The 19,485-nt window shown below is 36.9% G+C and overlaps 1 long non-coding RNA gene across 4 annotated transcripts in view; it reads left to right on the forward strand.

Annotated features, from left to right (window-relative positions):
- LOC309662596 overlaps positions 1-19,485 on the forward strand; it is a 95,562-nt gene that overhangs the window by 20,180 nt on the left and 55,897 nt on the right. For all 4 annotated transcript variants that reach the window (XR_014264790.1, XR_014264791.1, XR_014264792.1 and 1 more), the window contains exon 3: positions 19,263-19,321. This is a non-coding gene — a long non-coding RNA (uncharacterized lncRNA). The remainder of the gene's footprint in view (positions 1-19,262; positions 19,322-19,485) is intronic.

Here is a 19,485-nt window from a genome sequence, read left to right on the forward strand (position 1 = left end):
GTGGTCTTTGGTGGGTCAATAATATTTACATGAGTAAGAAAATTAAGAAACAAAATTTATGACATTTGATATAATTTTATTTTAATGAAATCACTAATTATGTGAATATAAGAATTTACATTATTTCTGTTCTCTTGACATTAGTGATATTAAGTGTTAAAAGCAAAGTAATTATTTAAAGTATACAAAATTTAAATAGAATTTTATCAAAATTGAAAATTTTATAGATGCAAAATCAAAAATTAAAATTATTTTATTTTCAAAAAACATTTTCTCCCATAATAGTAAAATTATCTATGAAAAGGTAAAATAAAATTATAATTTTATTTTAATTATAATTTTGAATAATGAATATCAAACTTATACATCAAAATTAAGCATAAATTTAATATTTCAAAACTTTAATATTATTGATACTTTATAATTTTTATTGCAATTTTAGTCTTCAGTGTCCATCTAGTTGCCAATATAAAGGATATTGGTATCACTTCATGCATGCATCTAGACCTGATATTTACAAATTCAAGAGTAATATGAATTATTAATATTGTAAAATGTTTCTCTGACAGTATGTGCAACTTTTGACAATACTACACATTGGAACAGGAGAAGAAAATGGGCATTTGACATTACTGGGAAATGATACTTTGTTGTGCAAGAATCTACTGCATTCATGTTGAAAGAAAAGATTTGACAAGTTAGTCTTTTTTCTTTCACTTCAATTACTCCAGTCTTCCATCCACTACAAATTAGTGTTCATCTCTGACATCAGTAGTGACAGCCGGTGGGCTATGAAGGTACATTACACTCCAATGTAGTTACTTTGTTTTTTGTTGGTTTGTTTGTTTTGGCTGTGCTGCACAGCTGCGGGATCTTAGTTCCCTGGCCAGGAATTGAACCCAGGCCCTCGGCAGTGAAAATGTGGAGTCCTAACCACTGGACTGCCGGGGAGTTCCCTAGTTATTTTGTTTTGATGACATATGAAAGAGATATAGAGAAGTGTATTCCTGGGGCCTGAATGGTGTAAGATATGAGAGCAGCTGTTTGTATTGTGCCAGGGCTGAGTATCAGATCTTGAGTGACACAGAGACTCTCTAAAATATGGAGCTAAGGGCAGTAGCTCCTCCTGTCTAGGTCTGGGGGAACTAGAGTGGCAGAGTTGGAGAAACCACCTGCTCCTAAACTTTAAAGAATAAGAGACATTAAGAAAAGGTTTGAATATCAAAGGCCAATCAGTAATAAACCCAGCAATAAAGGATTGAGTCTTCTCATTTAAGTCTGATGGCTTCAAACTGCCAGTGATTAGACAGAGAGAGAGAGGCCTGGGAATGAGACGTTAATGTAGTAAACTAGACTTGATGTCTTTGGAAAGATACAAATAGGTATGAAAGTTGAGAGTGCCTACTGGCTCATGACACTAAAGAAGCAAATAGATCATAAACCAATTGAGATTTTGAGAAAGTTATACTGCAGAAGAATCTGTGAGCCTAGACTAAAATGCTTTTAACAGGTTGAAACAATCTCTGGCCCCCAAACTTTCATAGGCAGGAAGTAGGCTGTGAAATCTTGAGGCTCCCAAGGAGGACATAATCTCTAACACACACCATAATGTGGGCAAGGAGGATAATGGACATGGAAGAACCTCCAGAAAGGTGATCCAGGGGCCACAAAGAATCGAGAAATTCATCAACAAGTGGAATCAGGTCTAATCAAGGAAATTCCCCAACTGCCAGAAAAGAGAATCCTCACAATGCCTGTCCCATCAGATTTCATAATTGCTACAGACCAATGATTGCTGTGTGTCCTCCATCAGGCCTTCTTCTGGAGGGAAGTTTCTGTCATAGTTATCCTCTCCTTGATCTGCAATGGTACAGTGGGAGTTAGGGGTCTGAGGGAAGATAGCATGTCCATTAGTTCATGTGTTGTGAGGTCCCACAGAGGCACATCCAGATCTAAAGAGGTCTGTGCCTCATCAGCCCTGGACTTTGAACTGGATGCAGTAACTTGATGGGACTTTGGTTTTTCTTCCTTTGGGAGATGACAGCATGTTCAGTGTGGGAAGGAGAGTGTGCCCAATATCTGGTAGCCAAAGGGGTGGACTGCTGTAGAGATGGCCACCTCCCATTGAAAACTGTGCTCTATCTCCATAGTGTAGAGATATTGCTGGAAAGACATAAAATCAGTTCTTCTGCCAGGGATGAGTTTTACTGGGGTTATGCTTTCCTGGCTCTGGCTTTATAATGGAAGCCCAGGGCAGCCTCTCACTGCCAAGGAAATCTAACTTCAAATCCAACTCTGCTGTGGGCGTCCTCTTTATTTATGGCACTCCTCTTGCTTTATACCTCAGCTATATATTAAAATATTTCACATATTATATATAGCATTTTTATGTGTTTGGAGGAGGTAGGGTTGCTTTCCACATTAGCTCTGTCTGCCTTCCTGAAGTTCTCCCAAACAACAGCAAACATCCAAAAAATAAATTCCAAAATTCCAAAAATGTTGAATTAAATCATTGAGGAAGCAGAAGCATTAATTTTATTTATTTTCCTTTGAAATATATTTATTTCATCTTATCCTATGCATCTCTTTACATTGTTGTAATTACCATATAAATCATGATTTTAATGTTTGCATAACATTCATTAGGTTCCATACAATATTTTTGTAGTGAATTTCTTAGTGGCCTCTGCTTGCTATTCATCAAGTAGAACATAAATATAATACACTAATTTACCGTCAGATACATCTGATGGTAAGATCTTAAAAAAATTTTTTTTAATTCTTAACTATGACTTTTCTTCTAAATACAATTTTCTTAATAGACTTTCCGTTTGGGAAGATATAATATTCTTTTAGTTTCAGAAAGAGGTTCTGGTATATATTGAAGATGAATTGCTTAAATTGGGTCCATTTTGGTTTGTCTTGAAGGAGTATATCAATATCTTTTCTCTATCCAAAAGAGTATTTCATGCAAATGTATGACCTAGAATCTCAGAAGCATAATGGATATGTGAAAAACTGGTCAGCAGTGGCATTTTAGGGTATAAATCACTGGCTACTTGTTTCAAATACTGGTGAACTAAATCTGCTCTTGGTGTAAATATTTGCCTATATTTAAGATTCTGAATAGCCTCAAGAGAAGTAACACACAGGGACTGGGATTTGATCATGGTGTTTTAAAAAGCAGGTTGTTATGAGAAAAACTGGCAATGAGCTACTCCAAAAAATTCAGTGCAATTTTAGTAAAATTATTTGTTTTTATGTAATATTTTATTTTACATTATGGAACATTTATAGAAAATCAGACAAGAGAAGTGAAATTGCTGAGCAGTAGGATGTCAGCTTTATAAAGTGTTATCAAATTGCTCTTCAAAGTCATGGTACCAATTATGCTTCCACCAGCAATGTGTGGGGGTTCCAGTGTTCTCACATGCTCCCTCAATACTTGGTCACATCTGATTTATTTTTCCAATCTGATGAGAAATTTTTATATCATTGTTTTTATTTACATTTCCCTGGTTATTATTGGGTTGAATCTTTTAAAACATACTGTATTTGTTTGCTGTTTGGATTTCCTTTTGTCTTTTTTTGTCCTTGTCTACTTTTTGTTGTAACATTTGTTTTTTCCTATTAATTTATAGTTTATAGAAGTTATTTAAAGAGGATTTTACACATTTTTTTTAGTAGTTGCCCTAGGATTTACAACATTTGTCTTTACGTAATCACACTGTATCTTTAAACAGTATCATCCTACTTCATATACAGTATAAGAACCTTACAACATATTATTTCAATTTCTCCTTCCATCTTTTGTGCTGTTGTGGTCATATATATTATTTTTGCATATGCTATAAACCTACAATACATTGCTATTATTTTTGCTTTAGACAGTCAATGATCTTTTAGAGTGATTAGACATAAGAAAAAATGTCTTTTATATTTACCTTCATTTTAACCATTTCTGGAAAACTTTGTTTCTTTTTGTCAATACAAGTTTCTGTCTGTCATCGTATTTCTTCTTCTTGAAGGACTTCCTTTGACATTTCTTGCAGTGCAATTCTGAAGTTAATAAATTCTCAGTACTTGCTTGTCTAAAAAAGCCTTTATGTTTCCTCCAACTTTGAAAAATATTTTCGTTGAATATAGAAATCTAGATTCATCAGTTTTCTCTGAAGCAGGTTAAGGAGACACTAAGGAGGCTTGCTTAGTTGTGGACAAGAAGTCTGCTGTGATTCTTATCATTTTCCTCTGTATGAAGTTTTTCAATTGAATTTGTTTGCTTGTTTTTTGCTGTTGAATTGCACGAGTTCTTTATATAGTTTGAATATTAATCTCCTATCAGATATATGATTTGCAAATATCTTCTCCCACTTGGTATGTTGCCTTTTCATTTTGTTGTGCAGAACCTTTGTAGTTTGATGTAGTCTCACTTGTTTATTTTTGCTTTTGTTGCCTTTACTTTTGGTATCAAATTCAAAAAACTGTTGGCAAGACCAATTTCAAGGAGTTTACCACCTATGTTTTCTTCTAGGAGTTTTATGGTTTCAGGTCTTATGTTCAAGTCTTTAATCCATTTTGAGTTAATTTTTGTGTATGGTATAAGATGGTGGTCCAGTTTCATTCTTTCACATGTGGCTATCTAGTTTTCCAACGCTGTTTATTGAAGAGACTATCCTTTCTCCATTATATGTTCTTTTTTAAAAAAATTTTTATTGGCATATGGTTGATTTACAATGTTGTGTTAGTTTCAGGTGTACAGTAAAGTGAATCAGTTATACACATGCATGTATCTGTTCTTTTTTAGATTCTTTTCCCATATAGGTTATTACAGAATATTGAGTAGAGTTCCCTGTGCTATACAGTAGGTCCTTATCTATTTTATTTACAGTTAATCCCAATCTCCTAATTTATCCCTCCCCCCTCCCTTCCCCTTTGGTAATCATAAGTTTGTTTTCTACATCTGTGACTCTATTTCTGTTTTGTAAATAAGTTCATTTGTACCATTATTTTAGATTCCACGTATAAGTGATACCATATAATATTTGTCTTTGTCTGACTTAGTATGATAATCTCTAGGTCCATCCATGTTGTTGCAATTGGCATTATTTCATTCTTTTTATGGCTAAGTAAGTTCCATTGTATATATGTACCACATTTTCTTTATCTACTCCTCTGTCGATGGACATTTAGGTTGCTTCCATGTCCTCTCTTTTGTAAACAGTGCTGCAATGAACATAGGGGTGCATGTATCTTTTCGAAGTATGGCTTTCTCTGGATATATGCCCAGGAGTGGGATCGCTGGATCATATGGTAGCTCTATTTTTAGTTTTTTTAAGGACCCTCCATACTGTTCTCCATAGTGGCTGTACCAATTTACATTCCCACCAACAGTGTAGGAGGTTTCCCTTTTCTCCACACTCTCTCCAGCATTTATTGTCTATAGATTTTTTGATGATGGCCATTCTGACCGGTGTGAGGAGATACCTCATTGTAGTTTTTTTTTTTTTAATTTTATTGGAGTATAATTCATTTACAATGTTGTGATAGTTTCAAGTGTACAGCAAAGTGAATCTGTTATAGAAATACATATATCCACTCTTTTTTAGACTCTTTTCCCATATAGGCCATTACAGAGTATTGAGTAGAGTTCCCTGTGCTATACAGTAGGTCCTTATTAGTTATCTATTTTATATATAGTAGTGTGTGTCAATCCCAATCTTCCAATTTATCCCTCCCCGCTTTACTCCCTGGTAACCATAAGTTTATTTTCTACATCTGTAACTCTATTTTGTGTAGATAAGTTCATTTGTAGGCTTTTTTTTTAAGATTCCACATATAAGTGATGTATGGTATTTGTCTTTCTCTGTCTGGCTTACTTCACTCAGTATGAGAATCTCTGGGTCCATCCATGTTGCTGCAAATGCATTATTTTGTTCTTTTTTATGGCTGAGTAATACTCCATTGTATATATGTACCACATCTTCTTTATCCATTCCTTTGTTGATGGACATTTAGGCTGCTTCCATGTTCTGGCTATTGTGAATAGTGCTTCAATGAACATTGGGGTGCACATATTTTTTCAGATTATGTTTTTTTTCTGAATATATGCCCAGGAGTGGGATTGCTGGATCATATGGTAGCTCTATTTTCAGTTTTTTAAGGAACCTCCATACTGTTCTCCATAGTGGCTGTACCAATTTACATTCCCACCAACAGTGCAAGAGGGTTCCCTTTTCTCCACACTCTCTCCAGCATTTGTTGTTTGTAGATTTTTTGATGATGCCCATTCTGACCGGTGTGAGGTGATAACTCATTCTAGTCTTGATTTGCATTTCTCTAATAATTAGTCATGTTGAGCATCTTTTCATGTGCTTTTTAACCATCTGTATGTCTTCTTTGGAAAAATGTCTGTTTAGATCTTCCGCCCATTTTTAGATTGGGTTGTTTATTTTTTTGGTATTAAGCTGCATGAGCTGTTTGTATATTTTGGAGATTAATCCCTTGTCAGTTGCTTCGTTTGCAAATATTTTCTCCCATTCTGAGGGTTGTCTATTCATTTTGTTTATGGTTTCCTTTGCTGTGCGAGAGCTTTTAAGTTTAATTAGGTCCCATTTGTTTATTTTTGTTTCTTTTTTCATTACTCTAGGGGGTGGATTGAAAAAGATCTTGCTGCGATTTATGTCAAAGAATGTTCTGCCTATGTTTTCCTCTAAGAGTTTTATAGTATCCAGCCTTACATTTAGGTCTTTAATCCATTTTGAGGGTTTTTTTGTGTGTGTATAGTGTTAGGGAGTGTTCTAATTTCATTTGTTTACATGTAGCTGTCCAGTTTTCCCAGCACCACTTATTGAAGAGGACTGTCTTTTCTCCATCATATATTTTTGCCTCCTTTGTCATAGATTAGGTGACCATAGGTGCGTGGGTTTATCTCTGGACTTTCTATCTTGTTCCATTGAGCTATATTTCTGTTTTTGTGCCAGTGCCAGCACCATACTGTTTGGGTTTTTTAAAAAACAAATTTATTTATTTATTTTATTTTTGGATGTGTTGAGTCTTTGTTGCTGCATGTGGGGTTTCTCTAGTTGCAGCGAGCGGGGGCTACTCTTCATTGCAGTGCGTGGGCTTCTCATTGCGGTGGCTTCTTTTGTTGTGGAGCATGGGCTGTACGCACATGGGCTTCAGTAGTTGCAGCACGTGGGCTCAGTAGTTGTGGCTCGTGGGCTCCAGAGCACAGGATCAGTAGTTATGGTGCACGGGCTTAGTTGCTCTGCAGCATGTGGGATCTTCCTGGACCAGGGCTTGAACCCGTGTCCCCTGCATTGGCAGGCGGACTCTTAACCACTGTGCCACCAGGGAAGTCCCTGCATCTATTGAGATGATCATGTGGTTTTTACTCTTCAGTTTGTTAATGTAGTGTATCACATTGATTGATTTGCAGATACTGAAGAATCCTTGCATCCCTGGCATAAATCCCACTGGATCATAGTGGATGATCCTTTTAATGTGCTGTTGGATTTGGTTTGCTAGCATTTTGTTGAGGATTTTTGCGTCTATGTTCATCAGTGATATTGACCTGTAATTTTCTTTTTTTTGTGGTATCTTTGTCTGCTTTTGGTATCAGGGTGATGGTGGCCTTGTAGAATAAGCTTGGGAGTGTTCGTTCCTATGTAATTTTTTGGAATAGTTTCAGAGGATAGGTGTTAACTCTTCTCAAAATGTTTGATATAATTTGCCTGTGAAGCCATCTGGTCCTGAACTTTTGTTTGTTGGAAGTTTTAAAATCAGTTTCAATTTCAATACTTGTGATTGGTCTGTTCATATTTTCTGTTTCTTCCTGGTTCAGTCATGGAAGGTTGTACCTTTCTAAGAATTTGTCCATTTCTTCTACATTGTGCAGTTTATTGGTGTATAGTTGCTTGTAGTCATCTCTTATGATCCTTTGTATTTCTGTGGTGTCACTTGTAACTTCTTTTTCGTTTCTGATTTTATTGATTTGAGCCCTTTCCCTTTTTCCTTGATGAGCCTGGCTAAAGGTATTTCAAATTTGCTTATCTTTTCAAAGAACCAACTTTTAGTTTCATTGGTCTTTTCTATTGTTTTCTTCATCTCTGTATCATTTATTTCTGCTCTGATCTTTATGATTCTTTTTTTTTTTTAATAAATTTATTTATTTATTTATTTATTTATTTATGGCTGTGTTGGGTCTTTGTTTCTGTGCGAGGGCTTTCTCCAGTTGTGGCGAGCAGGGGTCACTCTTCATCCTGGTGCGCGGGCCTCTCACCATTGCGGCCTCTCCCGTTGCGGAGCAGAGGCTCCAGACGCGCAGGCTCAGTAGTTGTGGCTCACGGGCTTAGTCGCTCCACGGCATGTGGGATCCTCCCAGACCAGGGCTCGAACCCGTGTCCCCTGCATTGGCAGGCAGATTCTCAACCACTGCGCCACCAGGGAAGCCCCTATGATTCTTTTTCCTTCTACTAACTTTGGGTTTTGTTTGTTCTTTCTCTAGCTGCTTTAGGTGTAAGGTTAGGTTGTTTGAGATTTTTCTTGTTTCCTGAGATAGGATTGTACTGCTATAACTTCCCTCTTAGAACTGCTTTTGCTGCATCTCATAGGTATTGGATCGTCGTGTTTTCATTGTTATTTCTCTCTAGGTGTTTCTTGATTTCCTCTTTGATTTCTTCAGTGATCCATTGGTTGTTTAGTAACATATTGTTTAGCCTCCATGTGCATGTGGGCCACCCACTGGCATCTGCTCCTGATGCTGTCCCAGAGCACATAAGCCTGCCCAAGCAGGAGGGGGCAGATGTGGCAGCCTACTAGGGCGTGTGAAACCTCTCTGGTGGGAGCCCCTCATAGGGCCCACAGAGGCAGGGGACAGCGCATGGGGAAAGAGGCTGCAATGGCAGCCCCACTTTTCACGTGTCACTCAACAATGGCGCTTCACTTCTATGGCGCCCCGTGCTTCTGCAACGAACATTTCTGGTTGCGGAGCTCCTCATTCCCGTCCCTTCAGGCTGTCTCCTAACAGCCAACAGCAGTGCTTTTCCCAGGTCTACTCTCCAAACCTCATGTTCCAGCACCCTGCCCTCATGCACACCAGTGGACACACGTCTCAGGCTGGGGCGTGCAGGGCTGTGGCACGGACTATCTGTGTAGGTGTCACTCTGCGCTGCCTGCCACAGACTTGTTGCTGCGCTCTCCTCTGAGCCCCCGAAGCTCCCCTTCTGTCCCAGCTGATCTCCTGCTGGTGAGGGGGCTTCCCTGGATGCAGGAACCTCTCCTCTCCTTTACCTCCCCACCCCCAGGGGCACAGGTCCCATCCTGCTTCCTCCTTTCTTTTTTTTCCTTTCTTTCATCCTACCCAGTTACGTGGCGATCTTTCTTGTCCTTTTAGGTGTCTGAGGTTCTCTGCTATTGTTCAGCAGGTGCTCTGTGACAATTGTTCCATTTATAGATGTATTCTTTTAAAAAAATTTTTATTTATTTATTTGTGGCTGCATTGGATCTTTGTTGCTGCACACACGCTTTCTCTAGTTGCGGCGAGTGGGGACTACTCTTTGTTGCGATGCGTGGGCTTCTCATCGTGGTGGCTTCTCTCGTTGTGGAGCATGGGCTCTAGGCTTGCAGGCTTCGTAGTTGTGGCAGACAGGCTCAGTAGTTGTGGCTCGTGGGCTCTAGGGCACAGGCTCAGTAGTTGTGGTGCACGGGCTTAGTCGCTCCACGGCATGTGGGATCTTCCTGGACCAGGGCTTGAACCCGTGTCCCCTGCATTTTCAGGCGGATTCTTAACCACTGCGCCACCAGGGAAATCCCTGTAGATGTATTCTTGATGTATTTGTGGGGATAGGTGAACTCCACGTCCTCCTACTCTGCCATCTTGACTCCTCCCCCTCCATTATATGTTCTTGACTCCTTTGTTGTAAATTAATTGATCACATATGCATGAATCTATTTCTGGGTTCCTTATTCTGTTCCATTGATCTGTATGTCTATTCTTATGCCAATGCCATACTCTTTTGATTACTTTAGCTTTGTAGTATATGGTTGACCCTTGATCAAACTGGGGTTAGGAGCAGTGACCCTCTGTGCAGTCGAAAATTCACATATAACTTACAGTCGGCCGTATGTATCCAGGGTCCCTCATATCCACAGTTCTGCATCTGTGGATTCAACCAACTGCAGATCATTTAGTACCACAGTTTTTACTACTGAAAAAAATCCGTGTATAAGTGGACCCACGAAGTTCAAGTTCGTGTTGTTCAAGAGTCAACTGTAGTTTGAAATCAGGGATTGTGATGGCCTCCAGCTTTGTTCTTGTTTCTCAAGAGTGCCTTGGCTATCTGGTGCCTTTTGTGGTTCCATACAAATTTAAGGATTGTTTGTTCCATTTCTGTGAAAAATGCCATTGGAATTTTGATTGGAATTGCAATGACTGTAGATTTCTTTGGGTAGTATGTACATTTTAATTTTTCTAATTCATGAGCATGAAATTGCTTTCCATTTATTTGTATCTTCAATTTCTGTCATAAGTGTCTTATAGTTTCCAGTATACAAGTCTTTCACCTCCTTGGTTAAGTTTATTTCTAGGTATTTTATTCTTTTTGATGCAACTGTAAATGGAATTGTTTTCTTAAATTCTCTTTCTGATAGTATATAATTAGTATATAGAAATGCAACAGATATTGGTTTTGTATCCTGCAACTTTACTGAGTTCATTTATTCTAACAGTTTTTTGGTGGAGTCTTCAGGGTTTTCTATATATAATATCATGCTATCTGCAAATAGTGACAGATTACCTTTTCCTTTCCAATTGGGAGGCCTTTTATTTCTTTTTCTGGCCTAATTGCTCTGGCTAGGACTTCCAATACTATACTGAATAAAAGTGGCAGGAGTGGGCATCATTGTTTTGTTCCTGATCTTAAAGGAAAAGCTTTCAGTTTTTCACCATTGAATATGATGTTAGCTGTGAGCTTATCATATATGGCCTTCATTATGTTGAGGTATGTTCCTTCTATACCCACCTTTATTTTTTATTTTTATTAATTAATTAATTAATTTATTTATTTTTGGCTGTGTTGGCTCTTCATTTCTGTGCGAGGGCTTTCTCTAGTTGCGGCAAGCGGGGGCCACTCTTCATCGTGGTGCGCGGGCCTCTCACTATCACGGCCTCTCTTGTTGCGGAGCACAGGCTCCAGACACGCAGGCTCAGTAGTTGTGGCTCACGGGCTCAGTTGCTCCGCGGCATGTGCGATCTTCCCAGACCACGGCTCGAACCCGTGTCCCCTGCATTGGCAGGCATATTCTCAACCACTGTGCCACCAGGGAAGCCCTATACCCACCTTTGTTGACAGTTTTAATTATAAATGGATGTCGAATTTTGTTAAATGTTTTTTCTGCAGCTATTGAGATAATCATATGATTTTTATCCATCATTTTGTTAATGTGGCATAATATATTTATTGATTTGCAGATTTTGAACCATCCATGCATCCCTGGAATAAGTCTCACTTGATCAAGATATAGGATCCTTTTAATGTATTGTTGAATTCAGTTTGTTAGTATTTTGTTGAGGATTTTTGCAGCGGCACTCATCAGGGATATTAGACTGTAATTTTTTTTTTTCTTGTGGCATCCTTGTCTGGTTTTGGTATCAGGGTAATGTTGGCCTTGTAAAATGAGTTTGGAAGTAGTCCCTCCTCCTCTATTTTTTGGAAGAGTTTGAGAAAGATTGGTATTAATTCTTCTTTAAATACTTGGTTGAATCTACCAGTGAAGCCATCTGGTCGTAAATTTTTGTTTGTTAGGAGGTTTTTGATTACTGATTCAATCTCCTTACTAGTAATCAGTCTCTTCAGATTTTATGTTTCTTCATGATTCAGTCTTGGTAGGTTGTATGTTTCTAGGAACGTATACATTCCTTATAGATTGTGAAATTTGTTGGCATATAATTGTTCATATAGTCTCTTATGATCCTTTGTATTACTGTGGTATCAGTATTAACATATCCTCTTTCATTTCTGATTTTGGGTCCTTTTTCCTTGGTGAGTCTAGTTAAAGGTTTTTCAATTTTGTTTATCTTTTCAGAGAGCCAGCTCTTTCTTTCACTGATTTATTTTATTTTTAGTATGTATTTTGTTCTGATCTTTGTTATTTCCTTTCTTCTACTAATGTTGGGCTTCTTTTGTTCTTTTTTTTCTAGTTCCTTGAGGTATAAGGTTAGGTGGTTTGAGATTTTTCTTGTTTCTTGATGTAGGCATTTATTACTGTGATCTTCCTTCTTAGAACTGCTTTTGCTGTATCTCATAAATTTTGGTATGCTGTATTACCATTTTGTCTCAAGGTTTTTGTTGTTGTTGTTGTTGTTTGTTCATTTCCTTTAGATTTCTTCTTTGACCCACTATTTGTTCTGTAGCATGTTGTTTAATCTCCACATATTTGTGAATTTTGGTAAGTTACATTCTCTAAAAAATTCTCTTTTTATCAAGTTTTAAGTTAGTCCTGTGAAGTTGGTATTCTACTATGTTTTATGTCTCTGTTGAATTTAATCCCCCTTCCTGTTTATTTGTGCTTTTTTGGTTATAATTTTAAAACTTTATTGAAATATAACATTATATACAGAAAATCATGCTGACCATATCCCTTCTAATTTTTAAATCATTTGTCCCTCAGGAGCTTGTCTTTTCCTCTGTCCCTCTCTTCCTCCCTCCCTTCCTTCCTCAAAACCAAATTTGGGGTGTTACTGCTCCTCTCTCCTGTCCTTTTTAAATATTAATTTCTACTTGTATTTTCCTTTTTCTAATCTTTCCTTCTATTATCTTTTTTTTTGTTATTGTTTTTATAACTTTTTGAGTTACTAGCTCATTTTCAGCCTTTCTTCCTTTCCTATTTAAGTTTATGAAATTCCCTCTCTGTACATGTTTTGACATGTCAGGTTTTTATTTTATTTTTTAAGGTTTATTTATTATTTATTTATTTAAAAAATTTTGGGCATCAGATCTTAGTTGCAGCACACTGGATCTTTTGTTGCGGCACATGGGCTTCTCTCTAGTTGTGGCATGCGGGTTTTCTCTAGCTGTGGTGTGCAGGCTCCAGGGCACATGGGCTCTGTAGTTGTGGCACGCAGGTTCCAGAGCGCGTGGGCTCTGCAGTTTGTAGCATGCAGGCTCTCTAGTTGAGATGCACGAGCTCAGTAGTTGTGGTGCTTGGGCTTAGTTGCCCCGTGGCATATGGGATCTTAGTTCCCTGACCAGGGATTGAACCTGCGTCCCCTGCATTGTAAGGTGTATTCTTTACCACTGGATGACCTGGGAAGTCCCGTGACATGTCAGGTTTTTAATCTCTTGTCTTTGTCTCACTGTTAAACAACAGTTAAATATTAGAATTCTGGGTTGACTGTCATTTTTCCCTGAGTGATTTTAAAGGTTTTTAACATAGACTCTTTCGGGGGAAATTTTCAAAAAACACTAAGTAGAGAAAATAGTGCAGGGTTAACAATTATCAATATTTCTTTAGCATTGTTTGGTTTTTTTTCTTGTGGGGGGGGATGGAGGGTTCTTAGTCCTTTGTGTAATAGTATCTTTTCTCTGCTTTTGAGATTTTCTCTGTCTTTGAAGTTCTAAAGTATCCACATGTGTTCAGGTAGAGATTTAGTTTTATGTAAACTGTTTCTTGAATCTGAGAATTCATGTTTTTCATTTATTTTAGATAATTTTCAATCATTATTTTTTAATACAATCTCTCCCATTTTAAAAAGTCCTTCCTTCTGGAATTCCTGTTAAACACATGTAGGAGCTTCTTATTCTACTGTCTCTTAAGTTTTCTCTTATATTTCCTTCTTTGTCTCTCCTTCCTACATTCTGTGTAATTTCTTCAGGTCTAATTTGAATTTACTATTCTCTATGGTTCTAGTCTACAATTAACATATTAATTGACCTTTCAATTTCAATGTGTGTATTTTTCACTTGTAAAAGTTCTGTTGATTATTTTTCAAATCTCCCTGTTCATATTTCATAGTACAGTCATCCCTTGGAGTCCAGTCCACAGTATTGGTTCTAGGGCCCCCCTTGAATACCAAAATCCATGGATGCTCAAGTCCCTTAAATAAAATGCCATAGCATAGCCAGGCCTCTGTATCCACAAATGCAGAACCTGCAAATATGAAGGGCCAACTGTATCTTATTCTTTCCTTAGGGTTTTGATTTCTTCTTTTATTTGTTAATCATTTCAACATACTTATACATTTTTTCTGACTGTTTTATTAGCTCAAGTTCCTGGTGCTCTAATTATCCTGTTTGTTGTTTGTGAATCCTGGTTTATGATAGTTTTTTTTTTTTTAAACATACTCATTTTTAGTGGGATAAACTTTTTTCCTGTGACATTTAAGTATGACCTGGATTGTGGGAATGTTCACTTGTAGAGACTCTGCATTTGTGCCCAAAAGCTATCCCATTCATTTTTCAGCTTGGATTCCTAGATCATGTGGATAATGCACATTAAAACATTGCAACCAGGGACTTCTCTGGTGGCACAGTGGTTAAGAATCCTCCTGCCAATGCAGGGGACATGGGTTTGAGCCCTGGTTTGGGAAGATCCCACATGCTGTGGAGCGACTAAGCCCGTGCACCACAACTACTGAGCCTGCACTCTAGAGCCCGCGAGCCACAACTACTGAGCCCACGTGCCACAACTAACGAAGCCCGCGTGCCTAGAGCCCATGCTCGGCAACAAGAGAAGCCACCAGCCCCTGCTTGCTGCAACTAGAGAAAGCTTGTGTGCAGTAACGAAGACCCAACGCAGCCAAATATAAAAAGATAAATAAATTATTAAAAAACCCCAACACATTGCAACTGAACTGCACAGGGCAGGAGGGTTCCATTTTTTGTTTCATATATATATATGTGTGTATATATATGTGTGTGTGTGTGTATATTTATATATTTTTATTTATTCATTCATTCATTCATTCACTCAGGCTGCACCAGGTCTTAGTTGTGACACACGGGCTCTTTGTTGTGGCATGTGGGATCTTTTAGTTGTGGCATGCGGGATCTTTTTTTTTAGTTGCGGCATGAGGACTTCTTAGTTGCAGCATGCATGCGGGATCTAGTTTCCCCGACCAGGGATCAAACCCGGGCACCCCCTGCATTGGGAGTGTGGAGTCTTACCCACTGGACCACCACGGAAGTCCCAGGAGGGTTCCATTTTTCAGGGGAGTTTTTTTTTTTTTTTAACTCAGAACTTAGGCAGAAACAAACAAGCTTCCTTTTATATTTCTTTGTGGGTATAATCCCACTTTAATGTAGGGGTCTAGCTCCAGAAATCAGAGAGCCCAAGACTTTCCTCCTATCCCCAGATGAGAAATAAAATCCAAGTGCCTATACAGGTTATTGTCACTTATCTCAATCATTGTACTGAAAATGTTCCCACAGGTCATGAAAGACCTTTATATTGCCAAATTAAGTGGCATTTTAAATCTTCACACCTCTTGACGTTTTTGTTGCATGTAAACCACTTCTCTTTTAAATTTTGCTTTTCTTGTTTGTGGTGTTCACAACACATTCATTTGGGGTTAGGAGATGCGTGTGCATGTTGCTGCCACTTACTGGTTGTGTGACTTTGGTCAAATAACTTTTGAGTTTGATTTCTTATCTAAAATAGGGATAATACCATCTTCATAGCATTCAGAGGTTCTAATAAGGTAATATCTATAAAAGCACTTAATAAATTATAGACCACTATAGAAATTATCATACTATCTTGGTTCTCTTCTGACCATTATGCCTTTTTTCTTTATTATAATCATTTGATATGATTCAAGACGTGATTTTCTGCCTGTCTCCCATTACATCTCCTTTCAAATAATTCAGTCTCAGGACTTTAATGACCAACGTCTAAATCTTTCATCAGCTCTTTCTTCTTACTAAAACAATGATACTACTATCATAGGGTTGTGATGATGATTAAATGAAATAAATGCAGGCAACTTAGTAAATAATACATACTCAATAGAGGCTATTATTACATTTTTATGTGCTTCCTGGACATTTGCATTTATCTTCAAAATACGGATCATCTTTCCTTCCCAAACTGGCTTCCTTTCCCAGCTTCCTTGTTCTTACAAGTGACAACCACCACTCCCCAGTCTGTCAAGCCTGAAAAATGGAGTCTTCTGACCTTTTTGCTTTTCATCATCTCCCTTACTAGTCTATAAATTCTATAGATATTTCTTGCAAGACATTCCTTCCACCTATTCCTTTTGCTCCTAATTGGCTCTCCTTCCTTAGTGCTGGTTACAACTCATGCTTGGATTAGTGCAATTTGTAGGCTGGTTTCCATGTGGGCCAGCCTTCCTATTGCTGCACATTTTTAAAGCCACTTTCATGTCCCTCTTGTGAAAGTCAATAGTTTCCCGTTTCCTAGTCTAAATCAACTTTTAGGACCCTGTATAATCTAGCCCTATTCTAGCTATGCAATTTTTCTCATTCCTAACCCTCTTCTTCCCGTCTTTCCACTGTCTTATGAACATAATACATTTGTTTATCTAATCTTTTGTCTTTACCTTTGTTTCCTTTCTATCCCAATCTCATTCATAATTTAAGGTGAAGTTCAAATATGTGGTTTGTCTCCTTTGGTGAACTTATAAAACCTGTTTCAGAAGTTGTAGATTGTGATTATTTCCTGTCACAGGTTTAACAAGTATTTTGTCTTTCCAAATGGATCCTACTTGAGGGTAAGATCCTGGTCTTTTTATTTTTACTGTGGTCCCTACAGTCCAACACCTCAGCACAAAGTAGGTGCTTACTAGGTACTTACTAACCAAATTCTCATCCATGGCCTGTCATTTAGTGGGCCAATACTCCTAAGTACTTTCACCAGCAAGAGTCACCTAAATTAATTCTCTTATGTTAGGAATTCTGATAAAAAATTGGGGGAAAACTTTAAGCACGAGATTAAAGTATTTTTAAATTATAAATAATTTAAAATTATACATAATTTAATGCACTACTAGTTACAGCAACAAATATCTTTTATGCAAGTTCTTAAATTATAGATCAATAATATTTTCAATAGCTCACTACTTTTGAGGCACTTATAACAGCTTCTACAGATAAACAGGACACATTAATGAAAATGACAGTGGAAGCAAATCTTATTTTCAAAATTGTTATCTAGTGTTACCTTGTCACAAACTCTAGTCCATAGAAAAGAACTGCAATCAGTTTTATTTGAATTGGTCTTCAGTGTCATGAAAAAGATCTGAAGATCTTTGCTTGCAATATGTTAATGTAGGCTATTAACATGATTGTTCATAATTTAGCAGATTGCCTCACAGTGCTGGAAGTCAATTACCTCAGAAACCATTAGCTGAGCCAAATAAATTAAGATGTAATGTTGGAAGTATTTTTCTAAAAATTTAATAACTGGGGAAAGTCAATAATTATCTGTTGAATAATTTTTAAATGCTCAAATTAATTATGCTAGGATAGTTGTATTATCTAACTCATTTTATTTTTCACTGATGTTATTAGACCCTATAACAAAGAATTTTAACAAGCACACCTCCCCAAAATAGAGGAACTTAGTTACATGTTTAATTACACAGAGATTAAAAAAAAGTTATTGTTGAGAAAAAAATAAAATTGATTATCCATTTAATACTGTATTGTGCAAAAGGGTTTATTTTTGAGGATAATGGTATTCACAGATTTTCTCATTTCCTCAAAAATACATAATGCATTTCTTCCCAGTTATGAGAAACTCATTATAGACAACTCTGTCATCTTAAATTCTGCTAAGTAAATGCCATTAAATATTTTTTGTCTGTCAAGTTATAGAAAACAGCATTTCTTCTTAATTTACATGCTTTTAAAAAATTATTAAAGCAAAAATAATTTTAAAAGAGCTCTTTTGAGGGAACACTCTCTCCTGTCTACTTTCATAGAAAGCAAAATCTACTGTAAAACTAAGTGAATAAAGTAAACCTACCTTTATTTGACTTAACTGATAGTAAAAATGAAATTCGTAATCAGAAATACTTTCTCAAATAATTGAGGTAACACATGATAAAACCATGGTTCAAAAAATTCTAGTTCAATGAATTATTTCTTAAACGTAAAATCTAATGCAAAATGAGGCAAGGAAGGCACTGTGACCATGACAAGAGTGTACTAATGACATCCTCTTCTCATAAAGCCATTGGAAAAATTTGCATGTGCATTTGAGGAAGAAGATACAACTCACTGGCCCATTGCTGAATAACAGAATCCTTCTAGTTTGAGTAGTGTGACATATTTGATAATTTTACAATTAACATTTGGTGCTTTGGACTGCTACAGTAGAATGAAACTATGCATAGTTTTTATTGTAGGTTCCAATGTCACATGGCCTTGGTTATTTCAGAACTAATAAATCCTTTAGTTTTAGAAACATTTTCACTGATCGTACTTTTTCTATGGCAATGTATAATTGGCAACTCATCATTTACTTAAATGGTAGGCCTATTTATTTCTCCAGAAAAATCTTTATTCTACATTTTGTGATTTTTTTTTTCCCCCACACAGAGGGATCTTAATACTTTGCTTCAATGAAAACCCGTCTCAATCTACAGTTACAGATAGCCAGAAAGACCTGCACTTAAAAAAAGAAAAAAAAAAGTATGAGAATTACAGAAAAAATTTATTTGTATTTATTGTTTAAAGAAATGATTTTTCATAATTATATCAGACAGACATAAAATGGTAATAAAATTTTAATTGCTTCAAAAGTATTATCTTGTGGTCAAGGTAATCTATTTAGAAATGTCAGATTAAAATTTTCTTCTAAATGTCTTTATTTTAGAACTAATTGCTTTGATAACTCTGTGTTCTTCAGGTATTTTGTGTCTGTCTGTGTGATTGTACATGTGTATATTTTTATAAGATGAAGTCCCAGGAGTTAATAGGGTTCTCCCATAATTAGAGTCTCACAAATAAATTATTAATGTCAAGCATCAAACTCTATAGTTTCAGAGATGGAGAATTAGCAAAACTACACTTAACGGTAAGTACATGCCACAAACAAGAGTTTCTCTTTCCTGTCCTCTGCAATAAGTCAAAGCAGACGTGGTCTTTCAGTGTATCATTAGTCAAATTTTGTTACAGAAACACATCAGTTTGTCTTCATGAAATCTTTTATCTAATATCATGTAAGTTAGATTAAGCACATTTGTTGAAATGTATACCTTAAAATAAAAAATAGCCATGTGATTCTTTACATCTTTTCAGTTTGGTTCTATCTGAGAGAGAAGACTGAGACGTCACTCCAGTGCTCTCCAGCACAACTGGTATGTCTGTTTCTTTACTTAGCACTTATCGCTTCTAACATAGTAAGATGTACTTATTTACTGTGATAATTGTGTTTCCCAGCACCCCCCCCTTCCCCACTTAGAATGTAAACTTCACAAAGGCAGGGGTTTTTGTGTTTTGGCTATTGGTATATTCCAAGTGC

This window comes from Balaenoptera physalus (assembly GCF_965194825.1).
Source record: "Balaenoptera physalus genome assembly, chromosome: 6".
NCBI classification, from domain to species: domain Eukaryota; kingdom Metazoa; phylum Chordata; class Mammalia; order Artiodactyla; family Balaenopteridae; genus Balaenoptera; species Balaenoptera physalus.